Source organism: Neoarius graeffei, chromosome 4 (assembly GCF_027579695.1).
Source record: "Neoarius graeffei isolate fNeoGra1 chromosome 4, fNeoGra1.pri, whole genome shotgun sequence".
NCBI lineage: Eukaryota > Metazoa > Chordata > Actinopteri > Siluriformes > Ariidae > Neoarius > Neoarius graeffei.
Window position 1 is genome coordinate 2114915 of NC_083572.1, and position 10624 is coordinate 2125538.

General features: G+C 41.0%; 2 long non-coding RNA genes across 2 annotated transcripts; both read left to right on the forward strand.

Annotated features, from left to right (window-relative positions):
- Positions 1-270: 270 nt before the first annotated feature.
- LOC132884250 (uncharacterized) lies at positions 271-1199 on the forward strand. Its single transcript, XR_009654429.1, has 2 exons — positions 271-859; positions 1138-1199. It is a non-coding gene; the product is annotated as an uncharacterized LOC132884250 (long non-coding RNA).
- A 1673-nt stretch (positions 1200-2872) lies between these two features.
- On the forward strand, positions 2873-3526 carry LOC132884251 (uncharacterized). The gene is made up of 3 exons (XR_009654430.1): positions 2873-2995; positions 3121-3198; positions 3372-3526. It is a non-coding gene; the product is annotated as an uncharacterized LOC132884251 (long non-coding RNA).
- The last annotated feature ends 7098 nt before the right edge of the window (positions 3527-10624 follow it).

The following is a 10624-nucleotide window of genomic DNA, read 5'->3' on the forward strand; positions in this document are numbered from 1 at the left end:
GTAGAGTTTTGGTCAGAATGGTCGGTTTCCGTCGTACGTCAGAAAATCAACGTTGAAACGGCGCCGTGAAACGTCGATTTCTCCGCCGTCTGAGAGGGTCGATTTATCACCGTTGAATCACCGTGGGTAAAGGTCGATCTGTCGACCGTCAGAGAAGGTTGAATATACGACGTTGAACCATCGTCACTTTTGCCGGCCAGTTTTCAACATTGGTAGGATGATCAACTGGCCCGTAGCCAGGGGGGATCGGAGGGTTCGTTCGATCCCCCCCCCCCGCGACACCGCGCCCCGGACACACACGCCTCAAGATTACTCAAGATTTATTCATTTGTTCATGTCTGATGAATATACATTGATTCACATTTAAATTTACAATATCAAATCCAGACTAATCAAAAAAGAAAAGTAGACTAAGTGAGGACGAGTTAGAAAAACGGGTTCATTTCTCCTATGTTTATGTTTACACGTTTTGTTCAGGCTGCTTTACACCCCAATCCAGTGGGTGGCGGTAATGCCCCCATTAGACCCCTTTCACTGACGTCACCCGAAACCGGAAGTAAACAAACCCTGCGCCACATTGGAAGACCAACAAACTCGTGATTTGGGGGAAATAACGGCAGCGCGCGGTATGTGAACCCACGAGGCACTTGGTTCATCATAAACCTACAATGGTAAACTTTTGTGCTGTGTTAGGGTTCTAACAAAGCTGATGGGAAAGGGGAAAAGAAGTCTTTCTACAGAATACCAGCTGTGATTGAGACAACAAGCAAACCAAGGAGCTTTCTGCCGGGAGACAGAGAGAGGATTTAGCTGCTTTATGCAGAGCGGATCTGAATACTTCAAGTCTATTTTGTTACTGGTAAGTCACTAGGCTAGAGTGTTGTAGAACATTTTTTTAAATGTTTACTGAATAAAAACATCCTTAATTTTATCAAATATTCTCTACTCTATATTTCATTTCTTTCTTTTGTTTTAATTTTCCTCCCTCCATCCCTCTTTGGATTTTAAATATAGTTTTTCCCCATGTCCAAATAATGAGGTAGGGTGGCATTTAGAAACCCATAGCCTACTGCTGACTTTCTTTATCAATGCTGCATCAAATTAATTTTGGTTATGTTTTTCTGTTTCCATGTACAGGTGTCTGCGCCGCTGGAGGAATAGGCCACAATTATAAATAAATCATAAAATGTTTCTAAGAACTTGTTCAAGTGTGTTCTGTTCCTTATAAATGTTAAAAGTTATGCCTCATTAGATAGCTTGACAAACATTAGGAGAGGTGCATTGTTGCATGCATTTTTATATCCTGTTGTACATTAAACAGGACGTAGCCTACGCACATTGATATAAATTTTCACTTTCATGGTTGAAGTATGCATGTGTGTGTTCATCCTAGGCAAGAGCCCCGATGCTTTATTGTTAGCTAGTTTAATTTAGCCTGTTTTGCTTAATTTGTAGCCTTCCTGTTGTACATAAAACAGGAAGTAAAGTTGGATGAATCATCGCCGAAAATTCAACTATAAATCGACCGAAATACGTAGTTGAATAAAGGGTGAAAGGGGGTCTATTCTCTGTCGACCACCAGCCACTTTTCAACGTCGTTTCAACGGAAACTCGTATGAGCAAAGCGGTGTTGAATCAACGTCGGTGATTCGACGGCGTATAGGTCGAAGAACATGCCGATGATTCCACGTCGAATCAACGACCCTCTGCTATCTGGGTGCTGTCACCTCACAGCAAGAAGGTCCTGGGTTCGAGCCCCGTGGCCGGCGAGGGCCTTTCTGTGTGGAGTTTGCATGTTCTCCCCGTGTCCGCGTGGGTTTCCTCCGGGTGCTCCGGTTTCCCCCACAGTCCAAAGACATGCAGGTTAGGTTAACTGGTGACTCTAAATTGACCGTAGGTGTGAATGTGAGTGTGAATGGTTGTCTGTGTCTATGTGTCAGCCCTGTGATGACCTGGCGACTTGTCCAGGGTGTACCCCGCCTTTCGCCCGTAGTCAGCTGGGATAGGCTCCAGCTTGCCTGCGACCCTGTAGAAGGATAAAGCAGCTAGAGATAATGAGATGAGAATGAGAATATATCAGTCCATACCGTATGTCAAAGCAATGGCCGTAAACGAGATTCGTTGAGACCTGTGCGAGACATCGTAGGACGGAAGTAAAATGTACAGCGGAAATCAAAGAAGTGACCAACATCTGCCAACGTTGTCAAAAGACGCATGCGCCCTCTTTCGAATGCTGACTTAATCAAGCTGGAAGTTTTCCCTGTGTCCGAAATCACTCCCTACTCACTATATAGGGCACTATGTAGTGAGGACACCATTTTGTAGTGCTGTCCGAAACCTTAGTGAGGATTAATGCAGTTAATACGCTCAGTATAATATGTATTTATGACAAAAACACATGCATGTATTTATTATTTTGAAAACCCACCAGCCGCCTGATCCGGCACATTTTAGTTGTGCAACAGTAATGACGTAAATACCAGCATGATGGACTAGTGTCCGAAAGCGTTTTTTTTAATTTAACCAACGAGCTCACTATATGGTAGTCCTCTATATAGTAATTCCCTATATAGTGAGTAGGGAGTAGTGAACGAGTGAGCGATTTCAGACAGAGGGTTTGTTTGTTTTGATAGTGATCAGGAAAGTTAGAAGAAAGTAGGCAGTAATCGTCATTTAAACTCGTTTTTTTGTGCAGTATTTCATTCGGAAAACAGTTCTTTTGGTGGAATCAGTGTGACACAATATGCCGAGTACGTGTTTTGCACCTACTTGTGGTCTGAATGGCTGGAATGCATCGAAACTGGTTTCTTTTCACTGACTGCCAGCAAATGAGGAAATCACTAGAAAACGGCTTATTGCTGTGGGTGTGCAAGAAGTGGATGGGTATCTACAAAATCGGCAGAGGTACACGCTATGCTCTCGGCATTTTGATGAAGATTGTTTCCTGTCCATTGCATCAGGAAAGAGGGTCCATGTGAATACTTCAATTCCCACGGTTAGTTATTAAGAAATGTATTTAAAATATAATAATATAAGATAAAATATCTGAAATACCCAATTATTGTTACATCGACTTACTACAGAGGCCTGATTGTCAAAATGTTTTTTTTTCACGTGCAGAAATACCTGACACTTGATTCACCAAGCAACACCAGAGATGTTTCACCGCCTGACACCCCGTCTCCACTGATCTCCATGGTAAGGCTGTTCATGTAATTTCAAAGGTTTATATACATATATATATATTTTTTATTTTATGGTACCACTCAGATATGAGAAATCGGGAACCTGAATTAAAATGGAAAATAGTATATTCACAATATATTTGATTTGAAGCAAATTGTAATCAGCTTAATTTTTTTATTTTGCAGAGAAACACTGCCAAACCACTGCGAGATGTTGGAAACATTTCGCCTGTAACACCAATACCTCACATGTCATCAACCGCCCTAAGGACCAGTTTACTTATTGACACACCTACCACAATTCCATTGTTGAGCTCCCACACTGCAGCACCACACCAAAAAGTGAATCCATGTGCTTGTCAGACATTATTAGCCTCGGGTTCCAAACATAAGGCTGACACACCAATGCAGTTTTGTTCCAGCAAGATTTCTAAGAAGATGAACACAATTTCAGTTGGGGAACAGGCACGACAGAATATGCCCAATTGTGAAGTTCAGACAAAAGCCAGTGTCACCCGTTGCAGCATACAGGTATGTTTTACTATTGAACTTTACTACTGAAACATGGTTTTATTCATAATTAATTTATTGTAATTTTGTGAATGTATTTCTACAAATGTTGTCTCAATATATTTATTACAGACTGCCATGACTAATACGACTCAGTCAACACAAGCCTCTTTTCCACTGATGATGAAAAAATATAAATCCTCTGGAACACAGACTTACGAAAGACACAACTACAGCGACACAAACAGTTCAATCAAATGTTCAGTGTTCAGCACAAACTGAGACAACAGGCTACATGGAGACTTGTGTATGGTACAAACAGATGCTTTTGTTCAATCTTCCACCCCGGAAAAGTCATCTCCAGGACAAAGGTTTCAGGATCCCACTTCGCCAGTGCCTGATCAGTCTGACCATAATCCTTCATTTGGTGAAACCGCATCACATGATGAGACTTATGAGCCTTCCTCATTGTCATCTTCGGCATCTTCACAAGAAACATCATCAACAACAGCTGATCAGGAAGCATCACAGACTAGAAAACTCATTGTTTGTGAGGACTCTCGAGACAATCTTGTTTGGAATGTTCCATGCAGTACATGCCAAGGTCCAGTGGTGAGCATTGGGAAACATGTTATGGGCACTCACCTTAGATGTAGCCTGACATGTTTGAATGGCCATGGATGTTCCTGGTCTTCACAACCTTTCATTGGTAGCCAACCAGCAGGCAGTTTGCTTGTGTCAGCAGCACATCTGTTTAGTGATTACACATTTGCCAAGCTAGCCAAGTTGACCAGGTTCTTGAACCTTGCATTTGTAAGTGAAAAAATTGTTCCATTCAATCATCTTGCCTGTATCCTGTTGTGAAACACCGGTGGACACTTGATCAAAACAAAACTGTGCAAGAGACAGTTGACAAAAGTGAATCTGGAGGAAGGGTCACCATTAGTGTATGTGGAGATGGGAGATGTGATTTTCCAGGTTACTGTGCAAAGTATTGCTCTTACTCACTAACAGAGATGGACAAAGTACAGTACCCAAGTTTATTACTTAAGTCAAAGTACAGATCCCACTAGTTAAATGTTACTCCAATACAAGTGAAAGTTGTCCAGTCAAATTTTTACTTAAGTTAAAGTACTGAAGTACTTGCTTTTAAAAATAATTAAGTATTAAAAGTACATTTTCTGTCAATGCATTGTTGTATTATTGTCATAACGCTTACAAAACCGAATGCCTCTGAAGCAGTAACTGGATTTTCTGACTAGTTTGTAGAACTTGTAGAACTGAAGCTCCACCTGACATGCTAGCAAACTCTTTTCAAACTTGAAATCATATTGGGTAGCTAACGCTACTAGAAAAGAAAGATTTCTACATTCTGCTTATTTGGCAAGATTATGCTAAAGTTAACGTTATTCATGTTAGCGTAACTCTGTTTTTACATGCTAACTAACAGTGTCCAAGTTAACTAGCTATGTGTTAACATTAGCTGTGGACAAGGCTGTGGCAACTTGGTGGGCAAATCCATAGAAAGTCACTTGACTAACCAGACTGTGTCACTATTGCAACATTATCGCTAGCTCTAAAAGCGAAACAACTTTCTCTTGGAATAAAATGTTTACAGACCTCAGTATGCTTCCGCAGGTTGGACGGCAAGTTTTTGTCGGCCATGATGTGGTTCGTTTTAGGTAAACAAAGCAAACATTTAAAATGAAACGAATCTTTAATCCTTTCAGTAAACTGAAACATGGGTTCTAGGTAAAGCCATGAGTGTGTGCGTTCCCCAGAAGAACCGCCTCCTTCCATTCTGCCATCAACTGATTGTATTAAATAATGCTGCTGAGAAATCACTGAACTTGATTTTATCCAGTCTATGGATGTGACGTAACCCTAGTGATTATTGATAGACTGTCTCAGTGTCGCCTGCAAAACAACCAATCACATTTTAGAAAAGAAAAAACATCCACTTTCAAAGCTGCTTAACGAGTAACGAGGACCTTGATAGAAATGTAGTGGAGTGAAAAGTACGATATTTGTCTTTCAAATGTAGTGAAGTTAAAGTCAGAAGTTTAAAAAAAATACTCAAGTAAAGTACAGATACTCAAAAAGTGTACTTAAGTACAGTACTCAAGAAAATGTACTTTGTTACTGTCCACCTCTGCTCTCTAATGCTGCAGGAGACGGGCAAGATCATCACATTCAATGTAGTATATTGGCGATGTGGGTGCAATCAGTTAATTATTGGAATTAAGTGATCAATCTCGTTAAATCAGTCTCATTGAATTTTGAAGGTCAATAATTAAAATGAATCAATCCCATTGAATCGTTTACTTTGACTCATTTGAATTGAATCATACCATAGAATCACTCATTTGAAGTGAATCATTCAGTGAATCATTTAGTGAATCGTTCAATGAATCATTTAGTGAATCGTTCAATGAATCATTTAGTGAATCGTATAGTGAATCGTTCAATGAATCATTTAGTGAATCATACCATTAATCCTGGATAAATTACCAAACAGCTAGATTATGGTATATTTCCAAATTATTACAATCACTTACCACATTACATAACTTTTATATGCACCCTTTTGAATTCGAGGAAGATTGGGGACTTCATATATTGTTCACCAACAAGATGAATACACACAGCTTTGATAAATGAATTTATTATACAAAGATAAAATAGATAATAAATCAATATATACAAGCAGTGAGGTGTGTATATACATGTGTGGTGTGTGTGTGTATGGCCTAGCTTGTTGCTAGCTAAAACAAAGGAATGTTATCTAAGTAGAACAAAGGATTAGCTCTGTTGCTAATGTGTGCTTGTGTGTGTGTGTGTGTGTGTGTGTGTGTGTGTGTGTGTGTGTGTGACCTAGCTTGTTGCTAGCTAAAACAAAGGAATGTTATCCAAGTAGAACAAAGGATTAGCTCTGTTGCTAATGTGTGCTTGTGTGTGTGGGAAGGACTTGACCATGTGTTTAGCCTCGTGTAGCTAACTACATGTGGTGGAGGCCTAGATTAGCCTTGTGTTGCTAGTGTGTTTGTGAAAGGCCCTATGGCCTAGCTAAAGTGTGTTTGTTAGGCCTGGTGAGGCCTACTGAGCACATGTTGCTAAAGACAAAGGGAAGCTATCTAAAGTGTATCAGGCCTGGTCAGGCCTGTTGAGCACGTGTTTTCTCAGTAACAAAAAGATTCCACACTCATAACATTACCAAACTCACTGAAACCTTGATAAGGTCAAAATGTATGATAAGGAAATTAGTGTTAGTCAGAATAAGAGAGGGAGAAGGAGCATGCCAGCCTATCTATTAAACAATTGAGAGAACATAGAACCAAAATAAATCAACACGCTGCGTGTTTAACAGTGTAACAATAAACCTGGGTTTAAATTCACACTATTTCAAATAAAAGCAAATTCCTAAGACTATCCTAATTATGCCCAAATGCCAAAATCTTACTTAATCCTGCCTTTAGCAAGATATGAAGAAGATGTTCGCCGGTGTAGTCTCGGGCCTCGCCGTGGGAGCACGTGAGCCGCTCGTGATGGAGGCATAGAAACTTTCGGGTCCAGCAGAGCACTTGGGTGGTTCCCGTAGAAAGCAGAGGATTCTTGGTCCGAACCTCGGCGTTCGTGAGGAAAAGTCTCTGATCAGAATAAGATGCACAGCGCTTTTGAGTTAAAAAGGATTCAATCGCTTCTTAACTTTTAACTGCCTGGGCAGCAGTCGTGACGTCACTTCTAATACGAGTAAACCGGTTGTAACTCAGGTTGAGTTTAAAGATTGCGCTATTCTGGACTTTTACCTTGGCCAGTGGTTAGGCACAGAACGCGCTGGATGGTGAATCTCGCAAGAAAGAAGTGTCTTCGGGTTTGAGAGCATCCCTTTGGTGCATCTAGCTCCCTTGAAAACCGGACGCGAGAGACAAAGATGGAAGCGTTGTCCCATTGTTTTATGTGCACATGGCGGACTGACGTAGATGATCCCGCCCACGTGTGACGTAGGTCACACGGAAGTTGCCTGGGAATTGTAGTTCTGACACAAGATGGCGACATGATACCTACAGCGAGAAGCATCCAGTTCAGTAGGGATGGAGAAAGTGGGCTTTGAGTGATGCCTTGAACAAATCCAACTACTGAATCTGGACATAGACATGGTGGCGACAGAGCGGCACCCAGCCATATCAGCTCTAATGCGGAATGAGTATGGACACATTCAACATCAGTATGATGTTTGGCACGTGGCCAAAAGTCTAAAAAAGAAACTCACCAATGCAGGCAAGAAAAAGAATTGTGAACCTTTATTAGAATGGGTACCTGCGGTTGCCAACCATCTGTGGTAGGCTGCATCCTCTTGTGACGGTGACCCAATATTGTTGAAGGAGAAATTCTGTTCTGTGGTTCACCATGCAGCTATAATGTTCACTCCTGGAGAAGCTTTCGGAAGTTCACAGAATGTGTGCACCCACCACTGACTGAGGATGACAGCAGAATGAAGAAATGGCTCACCCCAAACACCCCTGCCCATGATGAGTTGGGCAAGATTGTCAATGACAAGCGTTTACTAAAAGATCTTGAAAAACTTACTGCATTTGTCCATACCAGTAGCCTTGAGGTGTTTCACAGTGTGCTGAACAGGTAATGATCTTATTTGATGTATTTATTTTATTCCACATTATTTCATTTTTTAAAATTTTGTTTCATTTCATCTTATTTTATTTCACAGGTATGCACCAAAGCTCGAACTTTTCTCAAGAGAAAGGATGGAGATCCGACACATGCTGGCTGCCATGGATCACAATTACCATGTCAAACGTCCACAGGCTACTGTCAAATGTTCATCTTCCACAAGTGCTGCTCAGGGTGACCTTAGATTCAAGGTGGTGTGTCTGAAGGGATCCGATAAGTGGGTTGCCAAGCCTATCCTGGAGGCAAAGGACTATGGTTATGTAACTGAACTGATGTCAGATGTCCTCAAAGTGAAGCAAGACCTGTTATGTGATCAGGCCCCTCCACTGGACACAAAGGATCATGCTCTACCAAAGAACATTGCCAAGACAATAAAACCCACAAAACAGGATTGTATTGAACAACATAAAAGTTGATTCAGGAAAACCACCAGAGGCAGTTCAGAATAGCTTCAATTTGACAATTTGTTTTATAGTTCTAATTATATTGTTTTTCTTCTCTTCTCTTATGACAATGGAATATTGTATTTTTTCTTTTTATTGTCACTTGGAAATTAGACACTTCGTTACTATATATTTTTGAAGTCAAGTTGTGTTTGAACTTGTCTGCATTTGTGCTGTTTCCATACAATGCTTCAAAATTCCATGATATCATGGACTCATACACAGTTTGTTTACATAGGATTATTATTCTCATATTCTGTCATACTTCCAAATTATTTCAGTATGGTTTTTTTTTGCTCTATTATTGAACATTGATATTGATGTGCAATATCGAAGCGTCAGTCCTGTGCACTGTGGGGCTTGCACCAAAAGGCGCGCCTCAGGTTCCGCGCTCTGAGTGAGCTCCAGCACGCGCGCCGTGAACAAGGCACACCTGTTCTCAACTAATGAACTGAGTGTTGGGCGATTTAAGGACTGCGCTGATGCTAAGACATTGCGAAGTATTACACTACGTTCAGTGCGCATTACCGAGCCTTGTTTCCTGTGTTTGTGGTTTTCCTGGTTTCTCAATTGCTGTTCCTGGTTCTCGTTCTCATTTTGCCTCCGACCTTCTGTTTGCGCCTCAATCGACCCTTTGCCTGTTTTCATGTTTATGATGTTGCCTGCCAGCAGTGGCGGTTCTAGACCAAAATTACTAGGGGGGCCGAGGTGGGGCCAGTGTTTTTTCAGGGGGGCACATATAAGGAAAAAACATGGCAATATTTAAGCGTTCAAAATATTTTGTTTAGTTTATTTAAAACCAAAACAAAATACATTGAGCATAAATACAATGAGATAAACATTCTGTCTCAATAGCCTAAACATAAAATAAATTGTGCTCAATAAATCTTAAAACCATGTTTCTCTTTTTTGTAAAATAAGATTTCTATTTTTGCATACAATGAACCTTTTATCTGTCCAATGACACTTTTTAAATTCACAGCATGAATGAATTTTCTTTTTCACAGCATGAGACTTGAATGTACAATCACTATCTTTATCTAAATCACACTGTCATCTCACTCTTTATGTACAGCAGGGGGGAAAAATAGAAAGAAAAAATAAATTCACATACAGTGGTCTCAGAATCACCCTATAGCATTCACAGCAGGCTGAAACACTACAACAACAAGATTCTGCGATTGTGACTCCTTGAGAAACGGTCTACAAATGCATCAAGGTTCAAAGCCTTGGACCTTCTGGATTCAATGCTGAGCACACCAAGATTGCTTAGACGCTCCTCACTAATGGTGGATCGGAGGTAGGTCTTCACCAGTTTCAAAGTGGAGAAACTCCGCTCACAAGAGGCAGAGCTCACTGGGAGTGCCACAGCTATTTTGCATAGTCTAAAGAGCTCAAAAAATACTTCTTTATATGGCTCAGTGAAACGTGTCAATGCTACTGTATCTGATGGCTTTTCAATCAAAAAACTTTGGATGTGACAGCTGTTATCACTCACGTCCGAAGTTTACAATTCGTGCTGCTGCCGGTCTTTCTGCTGCAGGTAACAGTGTGCATGTAGCGCTTTAAGGAGTCCGTGTAGAACACTCCGTCATGTCAGTTCCGATCTTCGAGCCAGCGCACGTCAAAATTAATAAATCTTATTATCTGTTCAGCACAGGGGCCACAACAGGGGCCAGGAGCAATTTTACAGGGGCACTGGCCCCCTCTGGCCCCCGTTTAAAACCGCCTATGCCTGCCAGTTTGGACTGTTTGATTTTGTGTATATTTCATGCACTTTATGTATAGATCACACTG